Below are 18,471 nucleotides of genomic sequence, written 5' to 3'. Positions count from 1 at the left end.
ACTGATTGACTGCCTAAACGAATAAGAATGGGCTAATGGTAAAATAAATAATGTTCAGGATTTAGACCTTCTGTGTGAGAATTGCCTTTTGACATTCTTTTGGGGATATCCAATAGACATTAGAGATATTGTATGAAGCTCAGATGATGAATTGATGTAGAAATAGAACTTTGTGAGGGTCTCAAACTATAGATGGCCTTTGAAATAACGAGAGTGAATGAGTTCTCTATCCTGTGATTCAGCTTTTGGTGAAAGAAAATATCCTATCAGTAGTAATTCTTCTTTGCAGCTATTTTTGTTCCTGGTAGAAATTTCCTTTCTTCATCAAGACCATGGAAGACTCCTTTTTGAAGGCACCTTTCCCACACTCACTCTCTCAATATTTTCTTCACCAGGAATATAATCCCTTCATTGAGATGTAGCCATTCTTTTATTTCATATTATATCTTACATGTCATGTTCTATCTCATGGCTTAGGTTACTTAAGTATATGGGGACCTTATAAGATTTGGTGATTGACAACTAAGAAGTTTCCAGAAGCAAAGGCTACTTATCTTGCACTCTTTCCAGTCTTATTTAAATGCTCTTAAAAATGTTATATTCACATAAGTATTTTCCTAACACCTCTTATTTTATTTCTTTCTAATTATTCCTTTTTACATTTTTTAAATGACCCACACCTAAATGATTTTCCTCAGGAAAAAGTTTAAGATATCAGACAGATAATTTGCTTCCCCCCCCGCCTTTTCTCTTTTTGGATGGAGTTAGCCTCTAATTTGCTACTGATTGTAATAATAGGGAACTCAGAATTCTTTCCACCTGTCAGAAACAGAGCCAAATTTCATGAATCAGTTCGGGAAGGTAGAGGTTAGTGATGGCTCTCTGCAGTAGTTACTTTGGGGGTAACTTAATTTCTTTTTTTTCTTTATTTTTTAGAGTAAATGTGAGAGGAGTCCTCAGATGGGAAAGTGTTGATGCTCATAAGAGTGGACGGAAATGTTATGTGGCTGAGGAACTGATGGGGGCCAGGCATCCTTAGTATGCTATTTTCATCCCAGGCAACAAGGTACACCACAGGGGTCTTAGGAGACTCCAGACAGATTCATGAGGTGGGGGATGAATTGACTGACTTTAGTGATAAGAAGAAATATTTCCAGGTTTTATGTGACAATTGGAGTAATAGTTTCCTTATAGCTTCCTGTTAACGGATAGTGTTTCTATGTAAGAGCTTTGAAAGAGCTTGAGGGTTGAGGTTGTGAAAAAGGGAACTACCTGCCTAGTATTATCTTTTTCAAGAAATTATGCCAAGTTATGTTAAGATTCCTTAAAAGTCATCCAAGCCTCTTGTATAGGCTTCTGTTCACCCAGTATGAGGGATGGCTATTGGTTGTTATGAAATTGTTTGCAATCAATCTATAAATGCCTCTGGAAACATGAATGAAACCATTGAAAACTTGGCTTTGCCATATAAATTGTAACATTTGTGAAGTCAGGGACTGTGCATTATTTTTTAAAATACTTTTCATCATTCACAGCACCTCATCCACATAAATGGGATTAAATATTTACTGATCATTCATTTGTTAATTACATAAGTACTTTGAAATCATGTTTTAATACATGATTTTTTTTTTGGTAGAAGCTCAGTATTTGCTGTATTCAGGATGTTTGTTTTTAGCTTTTAATTCCCTAACTTGGATGCCTTATAGATAAAAATTTGAGGTACAGAGTGGTTTACCCAGAAATTTATTAGTAGAGTTTTAAATGGAACCAAGGACTTTATAGTCTTAGTCTTTGTATTAGATAATAGAAATGATTCTTAAAGTGTATTTTTCCTTGTGGATAGATTTAGCCCTTTGGGAATCAGTTATTCCTCAACTGTACAATAAGTGGTTTTGTCCTTACCTTAAACAAACAAACAAACGAACAAACAAACAAAAAACAAACCAAACCAAACAAAAAAACCTCTTGGAGGGGCGCCTGGGTGGCGCCGTCGTTAAGCGTCTGCCTTAGGCTCAGGGCGTGGTCCCGGCGTTCTGGGATCGAGCCCCACATCAGGCTCCTCTGCTGGGAGCCTGCTTCTTCCTCTCCCACTCCCCCTGCTTGTGTTCCCTCTCTCACTGGCTGTCTCTCTCTCTCTAATAAATAAAATAAATCTTTAAAAAAAAAAAAAAACCTCTTGGAGATCAGCAGATACTCACTAAGGGAAAGGTTTGAGGGTGAAACATGGATCTACCCATAGTTGTTTGAAGCTCTAAGCAGAGGTCTCTATATTCCACACCTTACCCTCCTTCATCCACAATCATAAGAAATTCTGACAGTTAAAAAGCTTTCAAAGTAACAATTTAATCTTCTGTCTTTGGGGGAGGAGGTAATGATACAATAATTATTGTCCATAAAAACAGCACTAGCTCTTCATTGAAAATCCAGTAACAAATTGCGCATGGAGTCAAATAAAAATCATCTCTTTCCTTCCAGTTTAAGCGTCCCCGTAAGTCCCAAAGGCAGATTGTTCTTTAACCATTCTTCCAAAAATAATTTTTTTTTTTTATTTCTAACACCCATCTCTGGCATTGGTGAATAGCCTGATTTTAGATTCAAGCCCGTTTCCTACCTCAGGCTTAACATTGAAAGTCACAGTGTTAATAGAATGATTCATTTTGGAGAGATAGGCAGCCAAGCAAGCATGCTAGATACTGGCTATTTATTAATAATAAATGTAGAATACCCAGAGAAAATATACATTCTTAAGTTAATCAGACGAGTGACTTCAGGAATTACAACACAAAATCTTTCAGCTGTTTCTTGAAAACACTGGAGCACTGGAGTTCAATATTGATTGAAAAAAATCTGTAAGCACAGGCATGGAATACACAATGAATCTCTTTGTATAGTCTACACGGTGAATGTGTTTTATGCCAGTGTATGTGCGTGTACAGCACAAGGAATCTCTATCTGAGAAAGTGTGACTTGTGGTTAAAGGACTTGCTCAAGTGAGCTAAATTACTTTCAAGTACCTGGCTCTCAGTAACGCCATGTGATTTAACGTTGCTCCTCCCGATCCATTCACTTCTATGTGACAGAAACTTCCAAGGAAGGTCAGTGGTATATCTAAGAGATTATGACAGCTGAATTATGGTTTCAAACAGGTTTGGCTTTTATATTACCCTAGAAAATGAAATAGCTTTTGATTTATAGTCATTTTACATTAATATGCATTTCTCTCTTGTATTTCACTTGAAATTAGGCAGGCCCGGATTATACATTCCACATTACTTCTTGAGATGCCTTCTGAATCACATATTTTAAACAAATCATTCTGACTAAGTTGACATCAGGTGCAAACAATGAGAGAATAAGTAAGAGGCTCTGAATTGCTCTAGCTATTAATAGCAACATTAAAGACATCGAGACCTCTGTATGACATGTTAGTCACGATATATTTCTCTGTTAATGATCTTGTACCCAGCAAAAATTTAAAAAGCACCAGATTTGAGGTTCTGTGTTATACATCATGAGGTTTTTTTTTTAAGTTATGAATAATTTGGGAAATAAATTTTTAGGTTTCTGGGTTTTTGATGATAGGAAACTGAATCCCAAATTTTATAAACTTATCAGGAGTAGAAGGGAATGCATTTTCTTCTACCTGCTACAATGTACTATTTCCCTTTCTGGATGGTCTTGTGATTTTCCTTATTATGGTTGACTGGATAGAAACTTCACATCCGTCTGCATCCTCTTTCAATCTACTCTGGATGACTTTCAAGGGCACTTGAACCCAGGCTTTAGAAGGATAGGAAGAGTGTCGACTGATAGTCCCAAATCTTCGCACTGTGGTTGACCGCAAATTTTTGAGCTTGAAGATATGCCACTCTGGATTCTCTTAAGTCTAGGCTTTGAGTGTAAAAAGAAATGTATTTCATAACACAGGAACACTAACTTACATTTGCTTTATCTCACTCCATTTACTGTGTGGAAGAATGGATATAGTATCACTAATTCATTGATTTATTTAACAAATGTTTGTTATGTACCTGTTGTCTGCCAGATCTTTTTCAAGACACTGAGGATACAGAGGTGATTACAATGTCCATGCCTTTACAGCACTAATTTCTCACTAATGAATTAATGATGTTATTAGTATTATTTATTGAAATTGACTCTGAAAAACTTAAGTTTCTATTACCTGATGAAATCTCACGACTTCTTAGCCATTAAAAAGAAGGGCATATTAGGAGAGAAAGAATAGTTTTATGTATGAGTAATGGGGGTTGAATGGGAGGGAAAATTTCTGCAGGTGGCAGTGATGCTGAGGCCTTCACTCATGTCTCATCCATCAGGAATGGCCTTTCTTTGGTGCAAGGACACTTTTCTTATATTCTAGTTCAGATAGTGACTCATTCCTCAGTAAACCAAATGCTTCCTGTATGCCTGATGTATTTATCTAAATTATGTGTAATAAGGGATCTCTTTATAGTATTCAGAATGCTCAGTTTGAGGAAACTATTTTAAAGACAGAGTTATATGGTTTTGCCAAGGAAAGAGACATGGGACCCCATTAAAACAATAAGATGATCTGTAATAAAGTTGCATGAAAATATTCTCTGAACCACCTGAAACATATTTAAAAGCAACTAAGTTCTTTGTTAATAGAAAGTTTGCAGTTATTTTGGAGTATTAGAAGCTTTTGCTCTTACAGGGACCAGTTAGCCAGGAGCTCTGATCCCCACAACAGGAAGTATTTTTTCTTTATTATCACAGACTTATGCTTGAATGCACAAAGCAGTTTGTGCTGCCGGAGCTGATGACCCTCCTAGTTTTCTTGTCTTTTCAGCCAAGCCTCGTTTAAAGATCAGGTCTATGCAGGCCCACTTCCAGCTTGATCTGTACTTGTCCATATATTGCTGTCTGCATCATTATTATGGATTTGCTATTTACTACTGCATTATATGCTTCCCTAAACATTGCTCTGTGCCTACCATGTGCTGTGTTTCAGTCAACAAGTTATAAGTAAATAAGTGAAAAAAGCTCTTTAACATTGACGTTTGCAGGTTAGTGCAGTTATTCTTAACTAGAGATGAACATTAGACTTAGTGGAGGACTTTTAAAAAATGTGGATTTGTATTCCTCACCAAGTCTGAGTGGAGATTTATATCAATACCTTAAAATTTTTCTCCATGTGATTTTACTGCATGTCTGCATGTCTCTTGGAAGTGGAAGAGATGGCCTTGACAACAAATAGGTATTAAAGAATACAACAAATATCATTGTCTGGGTACAGCATATAGTGCACTGAGAGATGGGAGGGTGCCTAGCTCTGCGTGGGCAGGTCACCTGACTGAGGAAATGCTATTAGTTTAAAGATGATTGGAGTTTAGATCTGTGGAGCAAATAGGGAAGGCCAATGTATGCAAAGTGCGTAGAGGCATGAAATAACTAATATTATAACAGTTTTCTGGTACATAGAAAAATTCCAGAGTTGTGTAGTGAATACACATTTACCTTTACCTATATCCCCAAATCGTTAACATTCTAAAATAGCCTTTGGGAAAAACAAAACAGAAACAAAAAGAAAAACAAAAGCAACCAAAACAAACAGAAGAAACAAACCAAGCCCTAACCAAACAACAGACAGTAGCTGCTTCTTAATGCAAATATCAAGGAAATAAGCCATTTGATGTTCTAGTTATACTTTTCTTGATGCATAAATAATATGCCTTTAAAAAAATTAATGTCCCTCTATCAAAATAATCTTACTGCATTTTTGAAAAAACAGTCTAGTTTATTTGTACATGTTTGGCTAAGTCTAAAAATCTGATTCCGTGTGTGTGCATATTTTGCTAGCAAAATAGGCTAAACATATATGTTTTATATATCTATTTTTAAGATAATACTTTATGAAAACCTCTCTTCCTCCCTGCAATCCTAATTTGTGAGAATTTATTGCCATATCTCTTTGGGGAATTATTTGATCTATTCTAGTTCTGAGGTGCTTGTTTACTCTTCATGAACACTTAGGATATTATTGAGGAAGGAAAAGGAGGACTGTCAGTTGTGTTACTTGACACAATATACAGCAGTACGTTTTCCATTAGAAATTTGAGAATTAGTAACTGGAAAAAAGGGCAAGAGTTAATGTTTAAGATGACAAATTTTTTTTTTCTGGACACAAAGGTAAATGTCAAAGTTAGGCAGTGTATCAGCTTTCTTCTTCTTTTTTTTTTTTTTTAAATATTTTATTTATTTATTCGACAGAGATAGAGACAGCCAGCGAGAGAGGGAACACAAGCAGGGGGAGTGGGAGAGGAAGAAGCAGGCTCATAGCAGAGGAGCCTGATGTGGGGCTCGATCCCATAACTCCAGGATCACGCCCTGAGCCGAAGGCAGACGCTTAACCGCTGTGCCACCCAGGCGCCCCAGTGTATCAGCTTTCTTACCATTTTTTTGAACAATATATTTCTTACATTCAGGAGCATGTTGGATATTGTCCATACTCAGTCCTGTGTTCTGTATTGAATTGTCTTTGATTTTAATTATGTAATATGTGCTATTAGAACATTGGTAAGCTCATGAAGAACTTAGACGAAAATGTTTCTCAATTACCTTCTGAGACATATGTCTCATAACTCTATGTAACATCCTTTAGAAATTGTCCTAAAATATCATTTTGGTTCATAAAACTATTTCAAAATTTTTGTAATTATTCCAACTTGCTCATTGATTTTCAGTATATAATCTTACAATGTATTTCTTGAGCAACATACAACACACAATACACAAACGGTCATATTATGTAAGATTAATCTGTATTAAGATAATTATTCATTCAGGAAATAGAAAAGTCAGAACCACTGAGGTGGAATTTAGAGTTTTGCTCACTGTTCAGCATTATTTTATTAGTCATCACATTAAGCTGAAACCATTTGAATCTACTTTGGGTAACTTATTTTCGCTCAAAACAGATAGTGCTTACGAATTGCAGATATGCAAAACTTCTGCAACATTACATGTTATTAAGGTTTAATGTTTGTGGTTGTCAGATCAGAACTATCAAATGCAAATTTCTCTCAGGTGTTCATGCAGTCAGGAATGATTTTCAGGATAGATATGCTAGTTTGAAGCATGGATTAAATCATTTCTGAGGTGATTCCACTTCTTTTCCTTTGGGCTGGACTAACTGCTGTCTCTATGTTTGATATACGGTGACTTATAAATGTGAAGCCTGATCTGTAGCTGTAGAAAGAAAAAAATAAATTGTTGGTCACCTCAGGCATTTAGACTGCTGCTGGTAAGCAAAAGATATTTATAAACACTATCACTTGAGGAGGGCACTTGTCCCAGATTTCCAGTGTATCCTCGGTTGTCTTGATTTGGGGACCTTCGGATAATATATACACTTTCTTATATGTTAACAGAAATATTTGCATTAAAGGGTAGCCATTATTATTATTACTATTATTACTATTATTATTATTTCCTTCAAAATCAATGCTAAGATATTTTGTTTGTAGTGGATAAGTCTATAAATTTTGACTGCCCAGCATGAATTCCCATTTCTTAGCAATACTCTGATTTTCTTTTGAAAAATTACCTCTCTCCCGTTGTATGTAGTCTGTAAGGGGGAGTTAACCATATTGTGCTGGGAATAGCCAGCAATTCCTGTACCGACGGATGAAAGATTACTCCAAACTTTGCTGTGAGAGAGAGGAAAAGACAAGGGTATCAGTGCTCAGAGACGAAGACCCTTTGCTCTTCTTTGCTCTCGCTTTTATTGGTCCTTCAGGATAACCACAAATCCTTATCACTATTTCTCAAGCACAGGATGTGTGACCAGGGGTCTTACTGAAACTGGGAGGATCTGTTTACAGGAAAGATGGATATGCTAATTTTCGTGTTCTATGAGTTCTGCTAAACAGAGCCTAAGGAACAGTGCCTACATTTCTTAGATCACAGGGCGGCTGTTTGGGCTAGGAAAGTTTGGGGAAGGCAACTCCCCGCGGCATTCCAACTGCAGAGTGGTCAAGCAGGCCTTGGCATTCCAAAGGCCTATGCCCTTCTCAGAAACCTTCCCTGACCCTCAGGGGCCTCCATGTTACATTTTAGCAAGCCAGGTATTATGGCTGATTTCATGCTCTACATTAACCCCAACAATATTATACTATTTTTTGTCTTATTGAATTCAGCTAGAAGTTCCCCCACATCTCAATAGTCATATACACTCAAGGGGTACATGTGAAACAAGCTTAGCTAGATAGAATCTCTCTTCTGGGATTTTAAATCTTGAGTAGAATGAAGCAGGGTGGAACAAATAGCTAGAACTCATTCATTGCAGCAGTTTTTTTTCTTACAGAAAAGCAGTTCTAGTCTGGGTTTTTGCTCTGATTTTAACCCTGGTTTCTCCACAACTCCATCCACTTGGTAACACCCTGATATTCTTCTAATAAGTTTCTTTTTATTTAAGTTTATTTAGAATGGGTTTCTGTTGTTTGCAAACAAGTTATATAGGTCACACTGAAGTTAAGTTACATAGTTAAGTAACACCGGTAACTTTTGAACAAGGAAATTAGCATAGCTTTTAGGCTTCTAGTCCAGACTTTTGTTGATGTCTGGAGACTATCAATTAACTGCCACCTTTTGGGAATCTTTTTTAAACTTTGAAAAGTCCTTTTGCTCTTGACCTTCAGAAATGAACAATTCTAATAAAATATTAAAAGATATGGTCCTGATTTATTTTAGTAGAATGAAAATGAAAGGGGAGAGATTTTTTTTTTTTACCTTGACAATATCGATGTCTACTTTCCTCTAATTTTAATGCAGAAGCTGTCAGTGTACATTAGAGACAACTCAGTAAATCTTTACAGAGAGGAGACATTGAAAAATATTCTCCTGATTTTCCATTTCCCTTTTGAGACCAGAACTACACTACACATGAAATACAATATGTTTCTACCAAAATGGAAAATATAGCTAATTACCATTTTAGTCACATCAGGGATTACAAAAAAAAAAAAAAAAAAAAAAAAAAAGAGCAAATATAGCCAATTTCTAATTATCCAAGGAGAGAAACTTCCGTTTGTGAATTATGTTTTCATAGATCTTCTTCTGTTCCCCCCCACTCTGTATGTGTGTTTTTGCGTGTGTGTTATCACCTATTTGAAACTTTCTTTTGCTCATTTGCAACAAAAAAAGAGAATGTATAAGCAGGAATTTAGCCCACAGTGTTCTCATAAAGGGTAGATGGAAAGCAGTTGCTTCTATTGAAATCGTGGTCATTTTACTCAATTTCACTGATATATGTACTTACATAAATAAGCCAGAGAGCTTCTTTAATGTTCTGGTGATTTTCACTGTAGTGGAAGAATTTGGTCCTGGGTTACAGTGCAGCTGCTTACTTTCTGTGTGACCTTGGATACGTCACTTAATCTTTTTCAGGACTTGCTCTTCATGCTGCATAATGAAGTGCTTGGATTAAGTGATCTCTAAGGACTTTTTTTCTCTAAAATGAGAAAAGTAGATATTGTTACAAGTGATTGTCAACATATGCATCCCTAGAATCGATTTCTTCAGCTGAGTGAAGTCAAATTCTGGTAACTAACCTACTTTTCTGTGGAAAAAAGCCAACAACAAAGATTGTGTATAATTTGCTGCGTTTCCTCCATATTAGTTTTAGGGTTAGATGGGGTGTCTCTTCATGCAGTGCAATCTTTACTTAAAATATCTCATGAACAGGATGACACATCTAGGTTTTAAAATTAAATCTTACTGGCCAAAACATGGTATTTGAATCAGATCCTCTGAGTTTTAGGATGGAATTGGAGGCTTAGCGCTTGCTATTGGTTTTGAGTGGTTTACTACCTTGAATATAAGACCTTTTTATGCTCTGTCTGTGTGAGCAAAGAATTTTACAGTGTAGAGTACTATGTGGTTTATCTTTCAATTAAAAAAAATTCTTTTCTACATATCTCAGAATAAGTTTAATTTGACAAACATTTATTAAGTACAATGGATGGTTGCAGAAGATAATGGTACAAAATAATAGCTGTATTATGCAATAGTAAGCTCCAACAGTCTACTTACTTTCACTCTACCCATACATTAACTTCAAGGTAACTTTTAGATCCTTGATTTTTCAATTTTCTATTTCTCTATCCTAGCCTCATTTTCTTCTGCATTTCATCTTGAAACCATGAACTTCATTTTCATCTCCCTTTCTCCCATAACCTCAACAGCTTTGTCTCCCTATCTTTCTCAATATCTGCATGTTGAGCCCTCATTATCAACCTGGATTATCTGTTTAACTGTGTTCAGGCAACCGAGCACTGCTAAAGGAAATCACATAACTATGGAAGGATGGGACAGAACAGATTTATAATTTCTAGCTTCAGTTGGAACTTAAATCTTCCTGGAAATCCTTTAAGCTTTTCATCAGTCTCTCTTCTATGCATTATTATTCTAGGCTCCCATAACTCTTCCCAAATTCCCTAGCCTACTCCTATCCTTTGACTCACAGAAGTTGACTTTGCCTTGGAATTCATAAACAGACCAGACTAGGAGGGCTCTTGTAGTTTCTCAACATATCCGTATCCACTCTAGCTTTTTTCCTCTCTTCTCAGAGGAAGCAGTCATTCTTTCTGTTAAAAAAAATTCCCCCTACTTTGCTATGGGTGCCGTCATTCCCATTTCCTCAGGGACATCAATCCATCAAATATCATGGCTGAAACTTATAACATTCCTATAACTATTCCTTTCAATAAATTTCCATTTCTGCAAACTTAAACAACTAATAAACCCAGAAATCACTTCAATCTTACATATTTTTCTAGCCATCACACCGTATAATTCTGTCCATTAACAACAAAGTTTATTGAAAGAATGCCCCTCATCTCTCACTCATGGCACTTATACATAGCTCACTGTGATTAGAATCCCATTCCTGGAAATTACTGGAACTACTTTTGCCAATATTTCCAAAAACTTCTAATTGTAAAATTGAATGAAGTAATTTATGGCTCTTATATAATTAATTTTTGAGTAGTATTTGATAGTATGATTGACTTTATCATTTTCTTCTTTGGTCTCTTTGTTTTCTTTCTACCTTTTGAACTGTCTGTCTTAGCATCCTTTTTGGAGATGTATCCTCCACCATACTCTCTCATTCTTTGTTTCCTATGTTTTCATCTGAAGCCCATTACCTTCTTAAAAAATATGCTGGGTGACAAAGGTACAAATTCTGCCACATTTTCTGTTACGTCACTATTACCATCAGCTGCTTCTGTGGTCTCCTCAGGAAGGGAAACCTTGGGAATCAAGTTTCTGAGAAGACCCTTGGCGATAACAAAGAAATATGGATTGATGACTCACAATGCCTGACTCAAACACAAACTTGCTCCTTTGTATCTTAGCCGATCTCCAACAGTTCTATGATTGCTCCTGTTAACTGGCCAGTGGCACCTCAAATTCAACTTGTATAAGACTGAATTCATAATTTCTCTGTCCTAAATCAACTGTTTCATTTTATCCTCCTTAGTAAATGGCACTTCAGTTTCATCTGATTTCATAAGCTAAAAATTGGAGGTAATTTTTATATTATTCCAGCCTTCCTCATTCTTACTGATCCCTAAATCCTGTCAATTTCTAAATGCCTCTTCAATGAATCCTGTTCACTCTGTACTCAGACTCTATCTTAGCTATGTTTGCTTTGTTTAGCATAAATACCAACTATATTATTTCAGTAGTCTTGTCTCTCACTAATGCTTTGTCTCTCACTTAGCTTCTTTTTATTCTTAAAGACCTGATTGTTCAAACACTTGTGTGAAATCTTCAAATTGTTTTTTTTTATCTTTAAGATAGAATTTAAGCAATCTTGGCTGTAAAACAAACAAACAAAAACAAACAAACAAACAAACATGTATTTGTCTTATTTGATCTTTCCATGTCTTTCCTTCCACGCAGCCCCTTTTGGGACCATACCCTAATGCATGTTTTTTGAGTTTTCTATGGCTCTGCACTGCAGTCCCTTAATGCTTCTTTTCTTTGCTTCAGGAATCACTATAAATATAATCTCTCAAAAGCATTTTGATGGTCCTCAGCAATCCACTCCCAAGCATACCTATTGAATTCTTTCGTGCTGCCTTTCTCATGCCTTGTTCTTATCTGCTAGCGTATCACTACTGATGCAGTATCCTAAGTATATTTTAATAGTTTGGTAACTTTTATTTAGTTTATGAGAATGTGAGCTCTTTGAGGACAGGAGCTATATCTTTTCCTGAGTTCCTAGCATCTTTCTTGTATAGTGCCTATGAGATATAACTAATACAAAATAAAAGACTGATAAATGAATTAACTCTCGTGGCTTCCAGAGTCCAGTGAGTTCTATAAAAAGACCTAACAAATTTGTAAGGTGAGTGAGATTTCAAAGGTAAGTGGGCCTGGTCAGTCATGGACCTGGAGCTCTGATTTTTAACTGCTTTCTACCATTAACTTATAAATGACACAAACCTTCTCTAATCTCATGTTACATAGCATGTACTCGTATCAGAATGGTGTGAACAAGTTTGTTGATGATTAATGAGTTCAAAGGGGAAAGAAGTGTACCTTGCAATGTCACTATAATATAATTTCTTTGTTTAGACAAGTAGTCAAGTTTCCCACAGAAGGAGCTAGGGAGATATTTATTCTTAGTTTTTTTCAGGCTAGAATGGCTTATTCAAGTTAACTTCTGAATCTGCTTTCTGCCAATGGTCACTAGTCATAAAAACTGTTCCACAAAAATCCTTCAGTTTGCAATATTGACCTCCCTGTCCACTAACTTTATTCTGTCTCCTGATTGATCTTATTTGCCCTTTGGATTCAGTACAGGTTTCTTGCTACAAACTTGGACAATAAATATTGTGGTTCTAAATCCCAGTTACATAGCCTCAGGCTTCCTTTTGGTGTAACCCTTCCTTGGTTAATCTAGGCCAGTGTTTCCCACAATGGTTGTATACTATAAATATCTGGAGAGCTTAAAAAACACAGATTAGCAGTTTCCAGCCCAGACCAATTAGAGAAATCCCTGGATATAGGGTGCAAGCATGGGCATTTTTTAAAAAGCCAGACATGAGTATTATTGACAGAGACCCAGTGGCCTGACACAGTGACACTTTTGTGTTCTAAAAGCAGAATAAAAGACACCATCCTCTGTTCTTTGGAATAGGGAGTTGAGAAGTCTATAACTCAGAGCGGAAGTATAGTTTTCGATCAAGGCAATATTCTACTAAAGGACTTCACAGATAAGTAGAGAAAAGTAGGTTTTATAGTGGTATCATAAATAATTCACAAAAAATTACAAGATCATTGATTCAATTTAACTGTGTTCCAAGACAAACCGATTTCCTAAAATCTCATCTAAAACTTTTGATGTGGAAACACTTTTGTAATAGTATATGAACTTTTATTTTCCCCCCCGATTACATTGAGTAGAGGATTTGCCTTAAGATTTTTAGTTTCTAAAGGTTCAATTAAATTTTCTTTCAATTCAAATGTTAAGTTTCCTTTAATTGAAATTCAGTGTAGTAGTAGCAGTAGTAGTAGTAATAGTAGTAGTAGTACCAAACTGTTAAAAAGCTGTTAGGAACGTATACTCATTGGCTTCCATTAATGGCATTAGTACAATAAAAGTTTGTTTCCAGCATTTTTGTTTCTGGGGAGCTCTAAAAGCTGAAAAGCTTAATCTCGGAACACATTGTTTTTATTTGCAGGACAAAAATGAAATAGGTTTACTTTGAAATTAGAAATTGCTAATCCTATTTCCTAGAGTTGTTAACAGTGAGTCACTGTTTACAATTGGATTATCCACTGAACCAAGGGCCGCATACCATGTGTGATGGAAATTGAAAAAGCCTGTATGAGTAGCTGCCATTGATTTTATGTTACTGCACAATGGTAAATGTGCTGTCTCTTTAACACTATACTCTATAGCTCTATTAAAGGGCACTTTCACGACTAGAAGCACATGAAAGTAAGTCATTGGTGAGGAGAAAATTTTAAATACAATTATAATATTGATGAGACTGACTTACCTTTTGGCTGCCCCAAAATAATAATTATTTTTTTTAGGAAAGCATTTTATAAAAATGTGCAGGTGTTATCAAAGTCATCATGTCATTCTGGGAGATAACTATTCTTTTTATGTTGTTTTCATTACTGGATAACATGTGAAACAAGAGCTGATCTCCTGGTCCTCATGTTAGGATGGAGATGTTATCTTCAGTCCTTTATGTTACAGTATATTGCTCAGGGTACTGCAGAGAAATGGAGTGTGTGTGTGTGTGTGTGTGTGTGTGTGTGTGTGTGTGTGTGTGTATAATGGCATCAGTACAATAACAAAATTCTTTTCCAACATTTTAGTTTGTGTAACTTCATCAGTATCTATATCTATATATCTCTATCACTATCTAGAAATGGGCTCACATGATTACAAAGACTAGCAAGTCCCAAGATCTGTAGGGTGATTGAGCAAGCTAGAGATCTGGGAGAGCTGATGGTATAGGTCTAGTCCAAAGGCCAGCAGAGTCAAGACCCAGGAAGAATCGATATTTTAGTTCAAGTCTGAAGGCAGGAAAAAAGCTATCTTCATAATTTTTCCTTATCTGAGTATCAGATAAGGTCCTGTAATTGGATTCACTCTCTCTCTCTTTGTCTACACACACACATTTGAAATGCACTCTTTTTCACTGTTTTGTTTTACTTAAATATTGACAATAATGGAGCATTCATATAGTATATATATAATTTGGGGGGGGTGGGACCCACTGCAACCTTTAATTCCAAACACAGTCCCCCTTCCCAGCATTATCATACACATAGTGGAAAGGGAAGCCAGGAAGGAACAAAACCCAGACCCAGATATTCCTATATTTGTAAACAAACAAACATACATATTATGTAAAATTATATACACGTATATGTTTGTAGAGAATAAAGAAATGATAGTGTGATTTAGGTAGGGCAGAGAGTTAGGTGAGGAAAGGGGGGGGCAGTGCCCCAATACACTGCATTCTTTAGAGAGTATGTTGAGGGATCCATGGGTATAATTGGGACTTGGTAGCCAAGATACTGAGAAATGTCCTTGTAACCTGTTCTCCTTAAGCCCATCCAAGGGAGTCTGAAGGCCTGGGTTCAGCCCAGGATCTGAGTTGGTTTTCGAATGTAGAGTTCTAGTTGACTTTGCCTAGAGACTGATGGTAGACTGGGGTTTTGTATAGGTAACATATCCAATTTAAACCAAGGCTTCTGAGGAAGTTAGTACTGGAGCAAGAGGCTACCGTGCTTGGGGATGGCAAGTAAAGGACAGAGTGAGATAGAGAGCAGGGCAGCCTTCGTGCTAGAGATCTCCTTGAGCTGGAGCCTGCGCCTGCTAGTCAGAGAAGCAAGAGGCCCAGGTGTAGGGCAAGCTGTAAAACTTGAGATGAGAAGAGCTTGGCACACAGGATCCTGGAGTTTCCTTGTCTGCCTGGCTGCTTCCCATACTCACCCTCCTCCTACCAAGGCCAAAGGTTCTACCTACCCATTGGTCAACACACCTGACAGGCCTGACCACTAAGGGCCATGTTCATTTTTCTCAGTCTCTTATGGGAGCCTTCTTGTGGGGATGTGGGCAGAGGGAGGGCACAGACATTAACTTTGTATCTACTGGAGTCCAGACTGAGTTTGCCTTCTACAATGAGTACCAGGGATGAGAAAGAGCACCCCCACCCCTCATTATGGGGAAGGAAGTCCATGTCTCACAACCCCAGGGCTGCAAAGGTTTTGGCTGCCTCTCCACTTGGGGAATGGAGCCAGATCCAGCTCTGCGCCACCTCTCTGCTCCCCCAAGAGGCTCCCTGCTCACCATGGGAAAAGGATGCCTTGGGATCAGCGACCCCAGGTCCAGAGCCCTGGAGCAGCGGGGGTGAGTGTCAGTCATGGAGAGTCATGGTGGGGATGATCAGAAGAGTACATTTTCTTGAGTTTGTTCTGTTTACACAGAACAGTTTGTCAAATTCTTTAGGAGATATGGAAAATACCCTTGGTAAGTCCTCACTTGACAGACACATCTCAAACTTCATCTGATCCCTACCTGGAGGAAACTTGGTTCACACTCTCATTGGTTGCTACCAGCACCTCATAGTGACAGATCTGTAGGCCTTGCCTTCCAGTCTCACTCCCCATGGGCTGAAGTCTGTGTACTGTAACTAGCTCAGGTGGTTTCGACATAGTCAGGAAGAGAACACTTAGACATCCTAGGGTGCAGGGAGATTCGGAAGGGTGTCTGATCCAGTAGAGACTGGGTTTTCCTCATGTAGGTAGGCAATGACTTTTTTATCTCTTCCTTCAAGATTATCTTTCTCAAATTAGAAAGTCGCCTTACTGAGTTCATGTCTTTGACCCTTCCTGAGAGCCTTCATCTCTTTTCTGGAGTTATCCTCTTCCTCTGCCTCTTTCTGTGATGCCTTCTGCTTCTTTCATTCTCCACAATGACCAGTGACAGAGGGATGTCCAATAATCATTTTCAATCTTGGTGGGCTGGTTGGAGTCAGGGGCTGGACTACAGGGAACATGGATGACTCAATGATAAGATCCTCAATGAAAGGCTTGCTCTGAGAGCTACTTTCCATGGATTTTCTGCTTGTGGATGCATGGCTGCTTGTACATGTTGGAATCTGGGTAGGATGATGATAGAAATGGGCCAGGGTGTTCTGGGTGGGTCCCAGTGATTCTTGGGGCTGAAGCCTGGGAGATGATTCCAGGGGCCCTGCTCTCTGCCCGCACTTCTGGGGATGGTAAGGAAATGTGGATTTGGGTGACAGCGAGATCTTGGCTTCTGCGCAGTTCCATGTGTTACAGGAGGGAATAGGGACAGTGGCACTTATGGATCATGATGAACTCAGGCCATTCATGTCCAGGATAGTTTTGTCCTTGGGGCTGGCAACCAAGTCCCTGTAACCAAGCACCTTAATATCCATGGCTTTCGTGTGCTAGCTCTATTTGCCCAACTGACTTGGAAACAAATGCACAACTAATAAAATATTTGTAAAAGTTCATCTGTGTATTACATAAAATAAGCCAGGTTACCACCAGCAGTTTGTGATAAATTAAAGTTTGTGAAAATTATTGTTAAAGGACTATAATACCAACTGTAACTTGAAAAGTTTAAAGCAACTGTTTTTTAAAAACAAATATTTAATTTTGCGTAAATGCCTGAAAGTAGGCTATATGTGGGATTTTGGTAAACTAGATGTAAGAACAATGGGCAGTAAATTTGATTCTCTAATATTAAGATTGTTAGATTGATAACTTAGGTCTAAATATATGAACATGGATGTAGTCATAAATTTCATGTCATATATATTATATATGTATATAATGTATATATATGTATATAGTATACATATATATTATAAATATATATACACATTAATGTATTCTGTGAGCTGGAAAACATTTACCAGAATTAAAAATTTTAACAGATGCTATATAAACATGAATTGAAGTGGGTATGGAAAAACGATTTTTCCTACAATCAGTAGTCTTGAACAACGCTCAGTGCTTATACTCCATTGGGTCAAATCTGTGAATCAACATCAAAATCTGACCACATCAATGAATCACTGATTTCCTATTTTTCTAAGACTCTCCATTTTTTGCCTTGATCTCTTGAAGTGTAGTTGTGTATTTTATTATCTCCCCTCCCCAATTTCTAATTATTTGAATACTTTTATTTTAGCTACAACATGGTGGTGGCAGAACAAAACAATAGATTGGGAAATCAGGAGAACAACTGCTGCAGAGCCAATCCAAGCAGATTTAGGTATACTAATTAGTGGTTTTCGAGAATGTTAAACATAGATGTATTTTCCTAGGAAAGCTTCAGCTACAAACAAAACAAAACATAGACAGCTGAATTGGCAAAGAGATACTTTGCAGACTGCCGACTCAGTATTCCATTACTTCACAGTTGTTTACTATGAACTTAAGGGCAAACAGGACTCCTTCAGTTTTTGCTTATGAAGGCAAAGGGAAAACCTTCTGTTTTAAGTAGGATGTGGCTTATAGAAGCATCTTATTAAAATGACGTTCTCCCTGTGGGCATATGTATTAAGAACCTGTTCACCCAGCCTAAAATCAATTACTTCTGCCTATGGCAAAGAAAGTCTGAGTTCAACATAATTCTCAGAGGTAGTTAGCATTCCATTGAAGGTTATTGCTTCCATCCAAGAGGGGAGTTACCCAATTTAATCAATTCTCTGAGTGTTAAACCTCAGATAGTAAACAACTTAAATTATAAACAGTGCAATTATTAAGTATAACCATTAAGACACTGTGTTTTAACTAGATAATTCACAGAGTAATCAATGGTTAGCCAGAGAGTTCTGGTTGTTTAATACTTATTTGAACTCTTACTAAGAAGTGAACACAAGACACCTTTGCATATTAACTTATTTCCATAGC

At 37.1% G+C, this 18,471-nt stretch overlaps 1 protein-coding gene and 1 pseudogene across 4 annotated transcripts in view; one reads left to right on the top strand and one right to left on the bottom strand.

Moving 5' to 3' along the window:
- LOC123799262 (uncharacterized) overlaps positions 1-18,471 on the top strand; it is a 1,380,163-nt gene that overhangs the window by 248,793 nt on the left and 1,112,899 nt on the right. The gene's annotated exons all lie outside the window — the stretch shown is intronic.
- Positions 15,939-16,985, bottom strand: LOC123799303 (dematin pseudogene; annotated as a pseudogene).

The sequence above is a fragment of the Ursus americanus genome, chromosome 5 (assembly GCF_024610735.1).
Source record: "Ursus americanus isolate L20-20 chromosome 5, mUrsAme1.1.p, whole genome shotgun sequence".
NCBI classification, from domain to species: Eukaryota; Metazoa; Chordata; class Mammalia; order Carnivora; family Ursidae; genus Ursus; species Ursus americanus.
Note: the sequence above shows the minus strand (reverse complement) of the source record. Positions and strands in the feature narration are given on the sequence as shown.